This window comes from Staurois parvus, unplaced genomic scaffold (assembly GCF_062004578.1).
Source record: "Staurois parvus isolate SC_StPar_1 unplaced genomic scaffold, SC_StPar_1.0 ptg000706l, whole genome shotgun sequence".
Taxonomy (NCBI): Eukaryota; Metazoa; Chordata; class Amphibia; order Anura; family Ranidae; genus Staurois; species Staurois parvus.
The window spans coordinates 3,685,001-3,702,339 of record NW_028318502.1 but is presented as its reverse complement, the minus strand read 5'-3'; the positions used below and the strand labels follow the sequence as shown (position 1 = coordinate 3,702,339).

The 17,339-nt window shown below is 41.6% G+C and overlaps 1 protein-coding gene across 1 annotated transcript in view; it reads left to right on the top strand.

Moving 5' to 3' along the window:
• Nucleotides 1–403: 403 nt before the first annotated feature.
• The window catches only part of LOC149445876 (phospholipid-transporting ATPase ID-like), a 188,395-nt gene continuing 171,459 nt past the window's right edge, over nucleotides 404–17,339 (top strand). Inside the window, exon 1 of the mRNA XM_089653337.1 lies at nucleotides 404–545. The gene's annotated coding sequence lies outside the window, so the exon portion shown is untranslated. The remainder of the gene's footprint in view (nucleotides 546–17,339) is intronic.

Below are 17,339 nucleotides of genomic sequence, written 5' to 3'. Positions count from 1 at the left end.
CTTCTACCCCAAATCCTGGCACCTTGTTGAACCCTTCTACCCCAAATCCTGGAGCCTTGTTGGACGCTTCTACCCCAAATCCTGGCACCTTGTTGGACCCTTCTACCCCAAATCTTGGCACCTTGTTGGACGCTTCTACCCCAAATCCTGGCACCTTGTTGAACCCTTCTTCCCCAAATCCTGGCACCTTGTTGAACCCTTCTTCCCCAAATCCTGGCACCTTGTTGAACCCTTCTACCCCAAATCCTGGCACCTTGTTGAACCCTTCTACCCCAAATCCTGGAACCTTGTTGGACCCTTCTGCCCCAAATCCTGGAACCTTGTTGGACCCTTCTACCCCAAATCTTGGCACCTTGTTAGACTCTTCTACCCCAAATCTGGGCACCTTGTTGGACCCTTCTACCCCACATCTTGGCACCCTACGGAGCCCCCTATACAGGAGCGGACACCCTCTAGACGGAGCTTGGAGCGTATCTCACGACTGACCGCAGCTTATGATTGGATAGCGACTTTGTGGAAAGGGACGCCATTCTCTGCACTCACAGGTGAGCCCCCGGCTTTTACTACACTAACCCGCACACTTTGAAGGGCCCCCCGGGGGGAGCAATAAAATGTCACAAACCCAAGACTTACATCTCCCATAGACACAAGGCCACATCCGCCCCACAAACGGCCGACATCTTCCCTGCCAGGCACTAGGGGATCGATCGATATAAAAAATGGCTGAAATTGTTCCTGCTATCCTTCTTTATGTATTATGTAGGGTCAGAAGCCCTTCTCTTACAGGCAGTAGGCTGTTGCTGAGATTGTGATCCTTGATTCCTGTGAGATGAGCAGCCCCTGAACCACACTCCACCCCCCACCTCTGCTGTCACTCTGCATCCTGCTACACTGCCCAGCCCCCGCGTAGGGACAGAACTGGTGTAGCGGCTCTTCTCCTGATGGATGTTACTTTTCTGATGTCACTGCACACTGTAAGCTTCTCACAATGTGCATCAGAAGCTGCAGCAGGTCAGATAGAGCTCCGCCTCATTTCCTGGCTGGATGACGTCCAGAATCCTCCCCAGCCTGTCTGTGTCCCACCCATTCTTATTCATAGGAGCCCACCTATTTTCCTGGCTGAAGGACATCCAGTATCATCTAGCACTTTCCTCCCCAGCCTGACTGCCCCTGTCCCACCCCTTTTTATTCATAAGAGCCCACATCATTTCCTGGCTGGAGGACATCCAGCATCATCTAGGACTTTCCTCCCCAGCCTGACTGTCCCTCCCATTTCATTCATTAGATTTCAGTTCTTTCTATTATGAAGGCTCAGTGTCACACGTGAGTGTTACCATGCAAATACAGCCAGCCTAGGAACACCCACCCAGGAGTGGACTGATCATTGGGGAACTCGGGCACTGGCAGAGGGCCCGGGGTCAGTAGGGGGCCCCATGAGATGCCCCTGGTACCTTTTTCATAGGCTTTTTTGAGTTTTGGCAAGTACACAGGGGCCCCATGATCCCCTATTGCCCGGGGGCCCCATAAGTTGTCAGTCCGCCCCCGGCACCCACCCCTCCAGACTGATGCCCAACCAACCCATTTTTTTATTTGCATAACTGTTCGCAAGATCCAGCCCACTGCTTGCATCAAAAGGACTCTTGAGAGGAGTACTGAGGCAGTGCGATGTGATGTTTTCAGAAAGCTATGCCAGCCCCTTTCCACCAGCCATGATGTGCCTGCATTCCCTAGAGAAGCACAGAGACCCAGTGATGATGTTACTGAATCTAAAATAAGATCTATAATGAAAATATAGCATGTTGGTGAGGGGGGGGGGAGGGGGGAACCGGAGAAGGGTTTGTGAGCTATTACTTCAAAGTTCCGTGAAGCATCAGAGAACTAGAGACCTGTGTAGGAAAGGTGACAGTTTGTATCTGAGCATGAGTGGGCATCAGAACCAAGAGTGTAAAGCGAGCGCTTACTGTAGCAGCCAATGCAACAAAAAGTAACCACAAACTTTCTCACATGAACTAGTCACACATTTTGTATTTTCTTCTTCTCCTTGCTGGCTCTGGCCTTGGCCAGGAGGGTGTCATGCCCACTCACATGAACTAGTCATAAACATAGTGCAGCGCTAAACAATTAATCCCCAATATGATACAGAAATAATAAACCGTTCATAAATAAGAGTCAAATTCAATATGTAATATAGTGTCCAAAATAGCCAATCAGATGGTAGTGATTAATCCCACTGGTGAGCGATGGACCAATATAAGTAGATCTTGAAATCCGGTGGCGTGCGATCAAGGTGGATATAGAAAGATTGCCCACTCACCAATCTTAATGCGCAAAGATCAGATAATCCAGGAGGAGGGGTTCCCTTGAGGGTACAGCCTGAAGCAGAATCCTCTCCTCTGTATCTCCGGGTAATGGATGAATCCCTCCCAGATGCCCTGGAACAGGGGGACTGCAGTGGGGTCTGGTCACTGGTTCCCTCCTCTAATCCTGGTGATGCACCTGGGGTCCTAGATGGATTTAATTCCTCGGCACGGAGCAAAAAAGATGGATTCCCATAGTGTAGTATTCTGTAATATTTATTGTGAATATTCAAGTTAAAATATATTACGTGTTACATGTACAAAATAAAATCAGGTAGATAAATCCTATGTGATATGCAGATGAATAGAAGCAGTACTGCTAAATATACACTGACCAGCTGGAGCTAGAAAATGGCCTCCCTGATCTGGCGGCGTGACGTCACGGCATGTATGGGCTCCCCTTGACGCATTTCGTATGCGAATACGTCCTCAAAAGGGGTGCTGCCATAGCCACCGGACATCTGTGTGTGCTCTTATATAGGTTAGCCAGCCAGCGCCATCTTGCCGGCGTGTGTGCGCATGCACGGAAGTTTCTGCGCCATTTTCTTGTAGACCAATCCATTTACATAATAGATGCTAGCCTGCACCGGAGATTAGCCCGCGCCATCTTGCCGGTGATCGCGCATGTGCACGGGCGCAAGAGCGCCGGCACCATTTTCTTGTAGACCAATCCATTCACATAATAGATGCTAGCCTTGCTGGTGATCGCGCATGTGCACGTGCGCAAGAGCGCCGGCACCATTTTGTTATAGACCAATCTGTTATCTCATGGCGTCTGTAGACAATGTGAGGGCGCATGCGCAGTACTGCACACGTCATTTTCTAGTAGATCGACACAAGGCCAATACTCCTGCACTATGCGTGCAGACAAAAGCACGACCGCCATATCCATGTAGGCGATGGTGCAGATCTAAGCTCACGACACTCAAATTGTCATACAAATGCCATTACCAATGAATTGAATAGAATCTATTAATGGGCACTGAGATGTTAAAAAATAAATATTAAAAAAGGTTACTCCCCATAGCTTAATAAACATATCTGAATATAAATACATACAATAGTAAAATGAGACACCTATCATAATAAACCTCAACAATCTGCGTGTTTAAAACCATTAATGTAATGCGTTCTGCCCCCTAATGACTCAAGTAGTATACTGATAACCATATAATATTGCGGACTATATAATGAGGTATATAGATGTCCCATCTATTACATGTATGTATGGGCATTACTCATATATTCATACATGTAAATGTAATATAACTCATCTATAAATCCCAATATATTGTTTCCATAAAACCGACATATATACATAGACCATTATAAACTCCCATCTAAAAAACATTATATAAAATCATAAACAGGCTATTACGACCCAGCATATAAACCGCAATATATATATAGACCTAAAGGTAAGGTCTTAGTGTGGTCATGTATTTCTCCAAAATATTAATATTCTCCATAACTATTCATATTAAAACATACTTAAAAAGGGGAAAGTGGATATATGCAGTGTAGATAGTCAACATTAGTATAGATTGTCATCTGACATCAACTGTTATCTATAAAGCAGTTGATGTCAATGTCAACATTGTGGCCTGTTGGGGTCAAAGATTTGATTTTGTATATCCATTTCGTCTCCAGTTGGGATATTTGTCTGGTTTTGTTGGAACCGCGCCAATGCTGTCGTACCAAATCTATGCCTATGAATTTCAGAGAAGAAGGGTCTCTGTGATGTACATACCTGAAGTGTTTGGATAGGGGATGTTCCTTAAAGCCCTTCTCAATATTATAAACATGCTCACGGAGCCTATCCCTTAATCTCCTGGTTGTCCGGCCAATATATTGTTTGCGACACGGGCATTCCAGGAGATATACCACATGTCTAGTGTTACAATTAATGAACATAGGAATCTTATAAGATTTCCCAGTGACCGAAGAGGTGAAGGTATCTATTTTTTCCTAGACATAGAAGTATGTCGGCAGATTTGACATTTTTTGCATGGATAAAAACCTTTAAATTGTGAGAAAAAGCTGGGTTGGGAGGGAGGGTCAATAACATTAGGTGAGATCCTATTCCTAAGCGTTTGTGCCTTTCTAAAAACGATCTCGGGCCTGTCTGGCAAAACTTTGGAAAGTACAGGATCTGCCTTTGGATCGTTCCAGTTCTTCTTTATGATTTTGCTGATCATCTTATGCTGAATCGAGAACGACGTAATAAAAGGGCAGAACTTGTTGTCCTTGGGTTTTGGTGGACCAGTAAGCATATCTTCCTGATTCATGTTGGCTACATTTTGTATTTCTGCTTTTAAAGCATTCTCGTCATAACCTTTCTCAATGAACGTGTTGCTGAGAATATTGGCCTTAGTGAGGTAAGTGTCCATATCTGTACAGTTGCACCTTACTCTCATAAATTGACTCTTCAGAATGCCTGATAGCCAGGACGGGTGATGGCAACTGTCTGTTGGAATGAAACTATTTCTATCTGTCTGTTTAAAGAATGCTTCTGTCGTACAATAGCCTCCCTTGTTGATTAGGGTTATGTCTAAAAAATTAATGGAATTGGTACTGTATTCAAAAGAGAGTTGAATGTTTAGATTATTATTATTTAATGTCCAAAAAAAGTTAATGAGGGCTGTCTCCTCCCCCTGCCAGAGTAAGAGTACATCGTCAATGTACCTCTTATAAAATAACAATTCTGGCCATTCTCTAGAGTAAATGACGTCTTCCTCCCACCTGGCCATGAACAAGTTGGCCAGGCTGGGGGCAAATTTTGCGCCCATTGCTAGTAGGTTTTGCTAAACCAGAAATAATTGTTTCGCATCGCGAAATCTAAGAGTTCCATAATGTACATTTTGTGGGACATGGAGATGTGGTCCGCTAGATCTAGGTAATAATTGACCGCCTCCATGCCATCCCTATGATCAATATTACTATACAGGCAGGCCACGTCTGCGGTGACTAGATAGGTGAGATGTGTTGGGTTCCACTTTAAGGAATTGATATCATTGAGTACCTGTTTCGTATCATTGATGTATGAAGGAGTAGTCGTAACTAAAGGTTGTAGGAAATGGTCTACATATGCGTCAATTCTGGAGCATAGAGACCCTTTCCCACTAATTATTGGTCTACCTGGAGGGTGTGTGGAATTTTTGTGGACCTTCGGTAAATAATAAAGTGCCCGAAGTCTCGGAGCTTTCAGGCATAGGAATTCCTTCTCTTTTAAGTTGATTAAATTGTTCTCATAGCCTTTCTTAATCAGATTCTTCAAGGAACGCTTGTAGGGTATAAGCGGATTCTTAGGAAGAATGGCGTAAGTATCTCTATCTCCTAAAATTCTTAATGACTCTGCTAGATAGTCTTTCTTATTTAGGATCACCACTCCTCCTCCTTTGTCCGCAGGTCTGATTATAAGGTCCTTATTCTGAAGAATAGAGTTTAATCCTGGGTTCCTCCTGGTGCAGACAATGCCCAGCCTCATGTGGGGAGAGTATGCAGGCAGTTCCTGGAGGATGAAGGATTTGATACCATTGAATGGCCCCCACGCTCCCCTGACCTAAATCCAATAGAACACCTCTGGGATGTCATGTTTCGGTCCATCCAACGCCACAAGGTTGCACCTCAGACTGTCCAGGAGCTCAGTGATGCCCTGGTCCAGATCTGGGAGGAAATCCCCCAGGACACCATCCGTGGTCTCATTAGGATCCTCCCCCAACGTTGTCAGGCATGCATACAAGCACGTGGGGGCCATACAAACTACTGAGGACCGTTCTGAGTTGCTGCAATGACATTTCAGCAATATGGACTCGCCTGCTGCATCATTTTTTCACTTTGATTTTCGGGGTGTCTTTGAATTCAGTCCCCTGTAGGTCGATCATTTTCATTTCCATCAAACGATGAGGTGTCCTTACATTCCTAACACATCACCCCGTCCATGTCAGTATGGAGATCCAGCAGGAGATTCCTCCCCATTGAGATCTGATGGGTTTCCAAAGTGTTCCTTTCATTTTTTGAGCCGTGTATTATAAATGGTCAAAGTGCGCTTATTGTTATCCTACAATCCCGATCCACCAGAGATGGTATTTCCACCGACATCCATGTGAAAAAACCATGGGAAGACCAAAGGATCAAAAAATGTACACTACCATGGGGAAGTACATGCTACAATGTTCAAGCCATTTACTAAATATAAATGAAAAAGAGGCACTACCACCCTGTATAAAATCCAAACTCTGATAGAAAAATTAGCAGGCTGAACGCTTCGCAGAAACACTTCAAGTCGCCTGAAGCTCAAAAAAATTCTGCAGCTTTTTTAGTAGCTTAAATTGGGCATTTTTGGTGCATTTTTATTCCCATAGAAATAAATGGAAACATGCAATTTTCGCACATTTTAGAGCGTTTTTTGGCTCAAATGTAAAAATTTTAAAAAATATAATAATATATATATAAAAAAGTATGTAAAATAAATATACATCATCATAAATAAAAAAATAAATCAAATAAATTAATATGTAATAATAAATAAATTAATAATTAACCCCCAACCGTAAAATAAAATATATTAACCACTTCAATACCGGACGCTTTCACCCCCTTCCAGTCCGGACACTTTCCCCCCCTTCCAGTCCGGACACTTTCCCCCCCTTCCAGTCCAGACACTTTCCCCCCCTTCCAGTCCGGACACTTTCCCCCCCTTCCAGTCCGGACACTTTCCCCCCCTTCCAGTCCGGACACTTTCCCCCCCTTCCAGTCCGGACACTTTCCCCCCCTTCCAGTCCGGACACTTTCACCCCCTTCCAGTCGGGACACTTTCACCCCCTTCCAGTCCGGACACTTTCACCCCCTTCCAGTCGGGACACTTTCACCCCCTTCCAGTCCGGACACTTTCCCCCCCCTTCCAGTCCGGACACTTTTACCCCCTTCCTGTCCGTACACTTTCACCCCCTTCCAGTCCGGACACTTTCCCCCCCTTCCAGTCCGGACACTTTCCCCCCCTTCCAGTCCGGACACTTTCACCCCCCTTCCAGTCCGGACACTTTCACCCCCTTCCAGTCGGGACACTTTCACCCCCTTCCAGTCCGGACACTTTCACCCCCTTCCAGTCGGGACACTTTCCCCCCCTTCCAGTCCGGACACTTTCCTCCCCCTTCCAGTCCGGACACTTTTACCCCCTTCCTATCCGTACACTTTCACCCCCTTCCAGTCCGGACACTTTCCCCCCCTTCCAGTCCGGACACTTTCCCCCCCTTCCAGTCCGGACACTTTCACCCCCCTTCCAGTCCGGACACTTTCACCCCCTTCCAGTCCGGACACTTTCCCCCCCTTCCAGTCTGGACACTTTCACCCCCTTCCTGCCCGGACACTTTCACTCCCTTCCAGTCCGGACACTTTCCCCCCCTTCCAGTCCGGACACTTTCACCCCCTTCCTGCCCGGACACTTTCACTCCCTTCCAGTCCGGACGCTTTCCCCCCCTTCCAGTCCGGACACTTTTACCCCCTTCCAGTCCGGACACTTTCACCCCCTTCCAGTCCGGACACTTTTACCCCCTTCCAGTCCGGACACTTTTCCCCCCTTCCAGTCAGGACACTTTCACCCCCCTTCCAGTCCGGACACTTTCACCCCCCTTCCAGTCCGGACACTTTCACCCCCCTTCCAGTCCGGACACTTTCCCCCCCTTCCAGTCCGGACACTTTCACCCCCTTCCTGTCCGGACACTTTCACCCCCTTCCTGTCCGGACACTTTCACCCCCTTCCTGTCCAGGCCAATTTTCAGCTTTCAGCGCAATCACACTTTGAATGAATTGCTCGGTCATGCAACACTGTACCCATATGAAATTTTTATCATTTTTTTGCACACAAATAAAGTTTTCTTTTGGTGGTATTTAATCGCCACTGAGTTTTTTCTATTTTTTGCTAAATAAAATAAAAAACACCTGAAATTTTTGAAAACAAAAAAGCACTTTTCTTTGTTTCTGTTATAAAATTTTGCAAGAAAATAAAATTTAGGTCAAAATGTATTCTGCTACATTTCTTTGGTGAAAATAATTAGCTGTGATTGGGTAAAGCTGGTCACATGATCCTTGACCAGCCACAGCTAACAACATAATTGTATACAATGGATGGTATGACAAGAAGCCATCCATTGTATACAATCGACATGTGATCTGCTGTGATTGGTCACATTTCACTGGCAACAGGCAGTTGTAGTGATATGTCATCGGCTGTGTCCCGTGGATACAGCCGGAGACAGATTGAGACGCTGCCCCGAGGCCGAGTGAGCGACTTGTTTTGACAGGACAGCATATGACGCCCCGTCACAACGGTGAATGTTAAACACATTATTATTATTATTATTAATAATAATAATACAATATTAATAAAAACCCGAACAAAAAAAATAATAATACATTATATTTGTTTGTGATAGTTAAGATTTTATTATTATTACTAAAAATATTATTTTTAATATTTATTTTAAAAACATTTTTTAGAGGTTAGGGGGTTAAGGTTAGGGGTTAATTATTATTTATTATTACATAGTATTTATTGTATGTATTTATTCTTTATTTAGGATTATTTGTATTTATTTGTGTACTTATTTTATATTTATTTATTCTTTTATTATTGTTATTTGTATTATTATTAACAACCCAAGCCTAACCAAAAAATTAGAGAATAAATAATAAGAGGACCATAAAATATTTACACCTAACCCCTAATCCTAACCCTAACCTGACCTTAACTCTAACTCCTTACCCTAACAAAAAAAAAAAAATAACAATAAAAGCATAAAAAGAAATAAAAGCTGATGAAAAATTTAAAAAAATCTGAAAAACCCAGCAACAAATGATGCGACAGATGATATTTTTCTCTACTGGCTAATAAAAAAACACCAAAGCTCAAAGACACCTAAAAATGCATCATGAAAATACAAAAATCATGCAAAAAGTTGCACAAAAAACGCTCCAATTTGCTACACGTAAATGAAACTTCATCCAAAAGTTTTGCTTGTCTGCATCCTCCCCCCTCCTCTGTCACATTGTTCCCTTTATGGGGGGGTACCTGGTTTTGATCTGAGATGGTAGTTCACCCCCACTCCTTCCCCTGACCTTTCATTTTTGTGGGGGAGCCCGGAGCTCCGCTTTAAAACGAAAAAATGTTGACCAAAATCCTTCTGGTGTATGGCCAGCTTAGCGGTGGATTTTGGTTTATGCTCAGGAAAGTCCATTCATTCCACGATCCAATGTTAGAAGGAAAGGAGGTTTTGTGCCACTTTAGATCGACATTCGTCAGGTCATGGAATGTGCTGCGGATTTCAGTACGAATTCTCATCCAATCATTTATTTCAAAATCTACTAATGCAGGGCAAGCTTTACAAACTCGTTCACTCAAAAAAAAAAAAAAAAAAATGTATCAAATGAAAACCACATACATTGCTAGAAATTCATTTGAGTCAAATTTTCCATCCTGCTCCCTTCGTTCACACTGCTGAATTAACACCGGTTTCTGTGAGATTTCCACACCGCGTCACAATCGCACCCCGTTCATTACTGTGTGTCTGTTAACCCCTCAATGCCGACGTCACACAAATACGTGGCCTCACAGAACTGGGCTTTTTTCTGTAGGGCCGCATATTTGCGTACCTGACTTTCTGCACGGCGCGCTCCCAGAACAAAGACCGCGGTGTCACTGAGAACACCGGATCTCGTTCTAACGATCGGGACCCGGGACTCCTGATTCCGGGTCACATGATTGCTGTGATAGCCTCTGATTGGCTATCACAGTGATCAGTCACTGTACAGCCCGGCCCCCTTGTTTTTTTTCTCTCTCTCTCTCTCTCTCTCTCTCTCTCTATGAATGGAGGAGAGAGATACATTGTATCATTATATACATTCCATTATACATTGTATCATTATATACATCCTATTACACATTGTATCATTATATACATTCTATTATACATTGTATCATTATATACATCCTATTATACATTGTATCATTATATACATTCCATTATACATTGTATCATTATATACATCCTATTATACATTGTATCATTATATACATCATATTATACATTGTATCATTATATACATTATATTATACATTGTATCATCATATAAATTCCATTATACATTGTATCATTATATACATTCCATTATACATTGTATCATTATATACATCCTATTATACATTGTATCATTATATACATCCTATTATACATTGTATCATTATATACATTACATTATACATTGTATCATTATATACATCCTATTATACATTGTATCATTATATACATCCTATTATACATTGTATCATTATATACATTTCGTTATACATTGTATCATTACAGTCATGGCCGAAATTGTTGGCACCCTTGATATTTCTCCAGGAAATCATGTATTTCTCACGAAACGTATTGCATTAACACATGTTTTGCTATACACATGTTTATTCCCTTTGTGTGTATTGGGACAAAACAAAAAAAGGGAGGAAAGAAAGCAAATTCGACATAATGTCACACAAACCTCCAAAAATGGGCTGGACAAAAGTATTGGCACCCTTTCACAACTGCGGATAAATAAGAATGTTACAAGCATGTGATGCTCCTGTAAACTCACCTGGGGCAAGTAACAGGTGTGGGCAATATAGAAATCACACCTGAAAGCAGATAAAAAGGAGAGACGTTCACTTAACCTTTGCATTGTGTGTCTGTCTGTGCCACACTAAGCATGGACAACAGAAAGAGGAGACGAGAACTGTCTGAGGACCTGAGAACCAAAATTGTGGCAAAATATCAACAATCTCAAGGTTACAAGTCCATCTCCAGAGAACTAGATTTGCCTTTGTCCACAGTGCGCAACATTATCAAGAAGTTTGCAACCCATGGCACTGTAGCTAATCTCCCTGGTCGTGGACGGATGAGGAAAATTGATGAAAGATTGCAACGCAGAATAGTCCGGATGGTGGATAAGCAGCCCCAAACATGTTCCAAAGACATTCAAGCTGTCCTGCAGGCTCAGGGAGCATCAGTGTCAGCGCGAACTATCCGTCGACATTTAAATGAAATGAAACGCTATGGCAGGAGACCCAGGAGGACCCCACTGCTGACACAGAGACATAAAAAAGCAAGACTACAGTTTGCCAAAATGTACTTGAGTAAGCCAAAAGCCTTCTGGGAAAACGTCTTGTGGACAGATGAGACCAAGATAGAGCTTTTCGGTAAAGCACATCATTCTACTGTTTACCGAAAACGGAATGAGGCCTACAAAGAACAAAACACAGTACCTACGGTAAAATATGGTGGAGGTTCAATGATGTTTTGGGGTTGTTTTGCTGCCTCTGGCACTGGGTGCCTTGACTGTGTGCAAGGCATCATGAAATCTGAGGATTACCAAAGGATTTTGGGTCGCACTGTAGGGCCCAGTGTCAGAAAGCTGGGTTTGCGTCCAAGATCCTGGGTCTTCCAGCAGGACAATGACCCCAAACATACGTCAAAAAGCACTCAGAAATGGATGGCAAAGAAGCGCTGGAGAGTTCTGAAGTGGCCAGCAATGAGCCCAGATCTAAATCCCATTGAACACCTGTGGAGAGATCTTAAAATTGCTGTTGGGAAAAGGTGTCCTTCCAATAAGAGAGACCTGGAGCTGTTTGCAAAGGAAGAGTGGTCCAAAATTCCGGGTGAGAGGTGTCAGAAGCTTATTGATGGTTATAGGAAGCGACTGATTTCAGTTATGTTTTCCAAAGGGTGTGCAACCAAATATTAAGTTAAGGGTGCCAATACTTTTGTCCAGCCCATTTTTGGGGTTTTGTGTGACATTATGTCATATTTGCTTTTCTGCCTCTGTTTTATATTTGTTCCAATACATACAAAGGGAATAAACATGTGTATAGCAAAACATGTGTTAATGCAATACCTTTTTTGTGTGAAATACTTGATTTTCAGGAAAAATATCAAGGGTGCCAACAATTTCGGCCATGACTGTATATACATTCTATTATACATTGTATCATTATATACATTCCATTATACATTGTGTCATTATATACATTCCGTTATACATTGTATCATTATATACATTCTATTATACATTGTATCATTATATACATTCTATTATACATTGTATCATTATATACATTCCATTATACATTGTATCATTATATACATTCCATTATACATTGTATCATTATATACATCCTATTATACATTGTATCATTATATACATCCTATTATACATTGTATCATTATGTACATCCTATTATACATTGTATCATTATATACATTCCGTTACACATTGTATCATTATATACATCCTATTACACATTGTATCATTATATACATCCTATTATACATTGTATCTCTCTAACTCCTGGCATAGAGGGGGAAAAAATTTTGTAAAGAAAAAGAAAGAAAAAAAAAAAAAGATAAATAAATAAATATTAAAAAGTAAAAGAAAAAAATACCTAGATCAAGGTTTGATCTAGTTCAGTGCCAGGGTAAGTGTTTGGGTCAAGGTCAGGGTCAAAGGTCAGGATTAAAAAAAAATTGGTGTCAGTGTGTTTTAGGTAGAAAAAAAAAGTACACAATTGTTTCTGGGCTGTACTCCGGGTACAAACAACAAATAACATACACATATATGGTATCGCTGCGATCGTCAAGAGCTGGAGAATTTATTTTGGGTTGTTCTTTGGTGGTAGGTTATGGTAGTAAGAAGAAACACACAGCTAAATTTAAAAAAAAAATATTTTTTTTTTTTACTATTTTGGGCCAGTTTTCCTTTGATAATAAAAAAAAATCAGGAGCTATCCATGACCATTTACCACCAAATGAAAGCCCAATTTGTCCTGAAAAAAACGCGGTATAATCCACCCGGATGTACAAAGTAGTTGCGATGATATGGACGGTTTTACTAACACATGTCAACGTTGTAAAATTGTGCTTAGGCATTTAGATTTGTTTTACTCTTAGGCATGAAGGGGTTAAGTTAGCAACACCCCGAAATCAGTTCGCAAAACACGGTGCAATGTGCATTCTAAAAATATTCTTCCCAAATATATTGCTACAATTTTGAACATATTCAATATATTTCAATACATATATATTTCAATAAATATATATATATATATATATATATATATATATATTTAACATATATTAAAATGACTTTTTTATATGTTAAAAAAAATCTGAAGAATATATTTAAAATATATATTTTTAAAAATATATTTTTTTTAAATATATTCTTCAGATTTTTTTTAACATATAAAAAAGTCATTTTAACATATATTTGTAAATGCATTCCAAAAATGTAGATTTGTGTTTTTAAAGACATACAGTATATTCGAAATGTATTTTTAAAAATATCTTTCATATATTTTGTAATAAAAACCCATTTCAACATGCAGTATATCGATATATATATATATATATATATATATATATATATATATATATATATATATATTGAAATATATTGAACATGGCCAAAATTGTAGCATTTCAAATATATGGCAATATATTTGGGAAGAATATTTTTAAAATATATTTCAAATATATTTTTCTTCCATATGGGAAATCCTGTATAATAATAATATGTTAAGGAGAGTGGATTTGGGGTTAACTCCAGAACAGGAATCGGGGGGAAATCTTAGCATGGGGAAACTAGTTCTGGTGATTCTGGTGACAACCAGGGACTTCCTTGGCTATGGGACAGGAAGTGAGGGGAAATCTCCCCAATGGGGACACAGAGGGCAAAAAAAACCCTGACAGGGGTTCTAACCCTGCCTTACTCTGTCCAAAATGAAAAAAAAAAAACATTTTTCCTAGTTCCCATTTCACGGTATTTATCACCCTGCTGGATTTTCTACATGGATGAAGTAGTACAGAGGTGTATGTGACTGTGCTTTACCGTTCCCCTCATACGCAGAAACATTATTTTTATAAATGGGACAGTGCAGACATGTAAAGCTGTCCAGAGCCCATTGTTGTATGTATTCTCATTCCTTCCCGGGGCCAGCTATGCATGTAATCCTAGATGAAATCTAACAGATACAATGTATATACTGCAGAGTGTCATAGATGTGAAAATTCCAGATACAATGTATGTACGGTGCCATAGATTTCACCATGCCAGGAACAGTGTATATACGGTGTCATAGATCTCACCATTCCAGATACAGTGCATATACGGTGTCATAGATCTCACCATTCCAGATACAGTGTATATACGGTGTCATAGATCTCACCATTCCAGATACAGTGCATATACGGTGTCATAGATCTCACCATTCCAGATACAGTGTATATACGGTGTCATAGATCTCACCATTCCAGATACAGTGCATATACGGTGTCATAGATCTCACCATTCCAGATACGGTGTCATAGATCTCATCGTTCCAGGGAAGGTGTAAATACAGTGTCATAGATCTCACCATGCCAGATACAGTGTATATACGGTGTCATAGATCTCACCATGCCAGATACGGTGTATATACGGTGTCATAGATCTCATCATTCCAGATACAGTGCATATACGGTGTCATAGATCTCACCATTCCAGATACGGTGTCATAGATCTCACCGTTCCAGGGAAAGTGTAAATACGGTGTCATAGATCTCACCATGCCAGATACAGTGTATATACGGTGTCATAGATCTCACCATGCCAGATACAGTGTATATACGGTGTCATAGATTTCACCATGCCAGATACAATGCATATACGGTGTCATAGATCTCACCATGCCAGATACAGTGTATATATGGTGTCATAGATCTCACCATGCCAGATACAGTGTATATACAGTGTCATACATCTCACCATGCCAGATACAGTGCATGTACGGTGTCATAGATCTCACCATGCCAGATACAGTGATTATACGGTGTCATAGATTTCACCATTCCAGGAACAGTGTATATATGGTGTCATAAATCTCACCATTCCAGGAACAGTGAAGTGCATAAATTTATATCCAATTTATCCTCAGCGAACATCTGGGCTCAGGAAAGGAAAGGGACTCCACTGGCACACTGACAGCATACAGGGAATGACACCAGACCTCACACACCGGACCCTCACAGTACACAAGGACAGTTCCGTTAGTACTTCTCCACCAAGGATATAAGTTGCCAAAAGAGGATATTCTCCACCTTGATAGTGTAGTATTTTTTATTTACAGGAAAAAATCATCCATGTGGGTATATCAGCACACTTACAAAAACAAATATGGCTGCCGGCCTTCCATGCAGCCTCGGCGGCGTGACGTCAATGCAGCAAGGCTCCTCCCTGATGCGTTTCGTACGCATGCACGTTGTCAAAGGGATCTGCCTGCCGCCGATGTAATTTCCTTCGTCATTTCCTTCATTTCCGTTGGCGGCAGGCACATCCCTTTGACAACGTGCATGCGTACGAAACGCATCAGGGAGGAGCCTTGCTGCATTGACGTCACACGTGGACTTATTTCATGCATCTTCATATTCATATTTTATTCATCATTATTTATTTATCACTGTTATGATTTGTGTGGAATTATTCACCATTGTCACTATTGAAATTCCAGTCACATTGTTTTACACTGATACGATCGATATGTGTTGTGGTCACTTTAGCGCTAATAACTTGCGCTTCGCTTCAGACGCATTTGTCACTTTATGAATTTTGCGCTGCATTATTTATTTATTTTGTCATTTTGAGGATATATGGGTTCATCCTTAATGCCAGCTGCTTGAAAATAATCGTGCGCCCGCTTGTCATATATTTTTTATTCCAGGAACAGTGTATATACGGTGTCATAGGTCTGACCGTGCCAGATACAGTGTATATACGGTGTCATAGGTCTGACCGTGCCAGATACAGTGTATATACGGTGTCATAGGTCTGACCATGCCAGATACAGTGTATATATGGTGTCATAGATCTGACTGTGCCAGATACAGTGTATATAAGGTGTCATAGGTCTGACCGTGCCAGATACAGTGTATATACGGTGTCATAGGTCTGACCGTGCCAGATACAGTGTATATACGGTGTCATAGGTCTGACCGTGCCAGATACAGTGTATATACGGTGTCATAGACCTGACCGTGCCAGATACAGTGTATATACGGTGTCATAGGTCTGACCGTGCCAGATACAGTGTATATACGGTGTCATAGGTCTGACCGTGCCAGATACAGTGTATATACGGTGTCATAGGTCTGACCGTGCCAGATACAGTGTATATATGGTGTCATAGGTCTGACCGTGCCAGATACAGTGTATATACGGTGTCATAGGTCAGACTGTGCCAGATACTTTGTATATACGGTGTCATAGGTCTGACCATGCCAGATACAGTGTATATATGGTGTCATAGGTCTGACCATGCCAGATACAGTGTATATACGGTGTCATAGGTCTGACCATGCCAGATACAGTGTATATATGGTGTCATACATTTTACCGTGCCAGATACAGTGCATATATGGTGTCATAGACCTGACCGTGCCAGATACAGTGTATATACGGTGTCATAGATCTGACCATGCCAGATACAGTGTATATACGGTGTCATAGATCTGACCATGCCAGATACAGTGTATATACGGTGTCATAGATCTGACTGTGCCAGATACTGTGTATATAAGGTGTCATAGATCTCACCGTGCCAGATACAGTGTTTATACGGTGTCATAGATCTGACCATGCCAGATACAGTGTTTATACGGTGTCATAGATCTGACCATGCCAGATACAGTGCATGTACGGTGTCATAGATCAGACTGTGCCAGATACGGTGTATATACGGTGTCATAGATCAGACTGTGCCAGATACGGTGTATATACGGTGTCATAGATCTCACCATGCCAGATACAGTGCATGTACGGTGTCATAGATCAGACTGTGCCAGATACAGTGTATATACGGTGTCATAGATCTCACCATGCCAGATACAGTGTATATACGGTGTCATAGATCTCACCATGCCA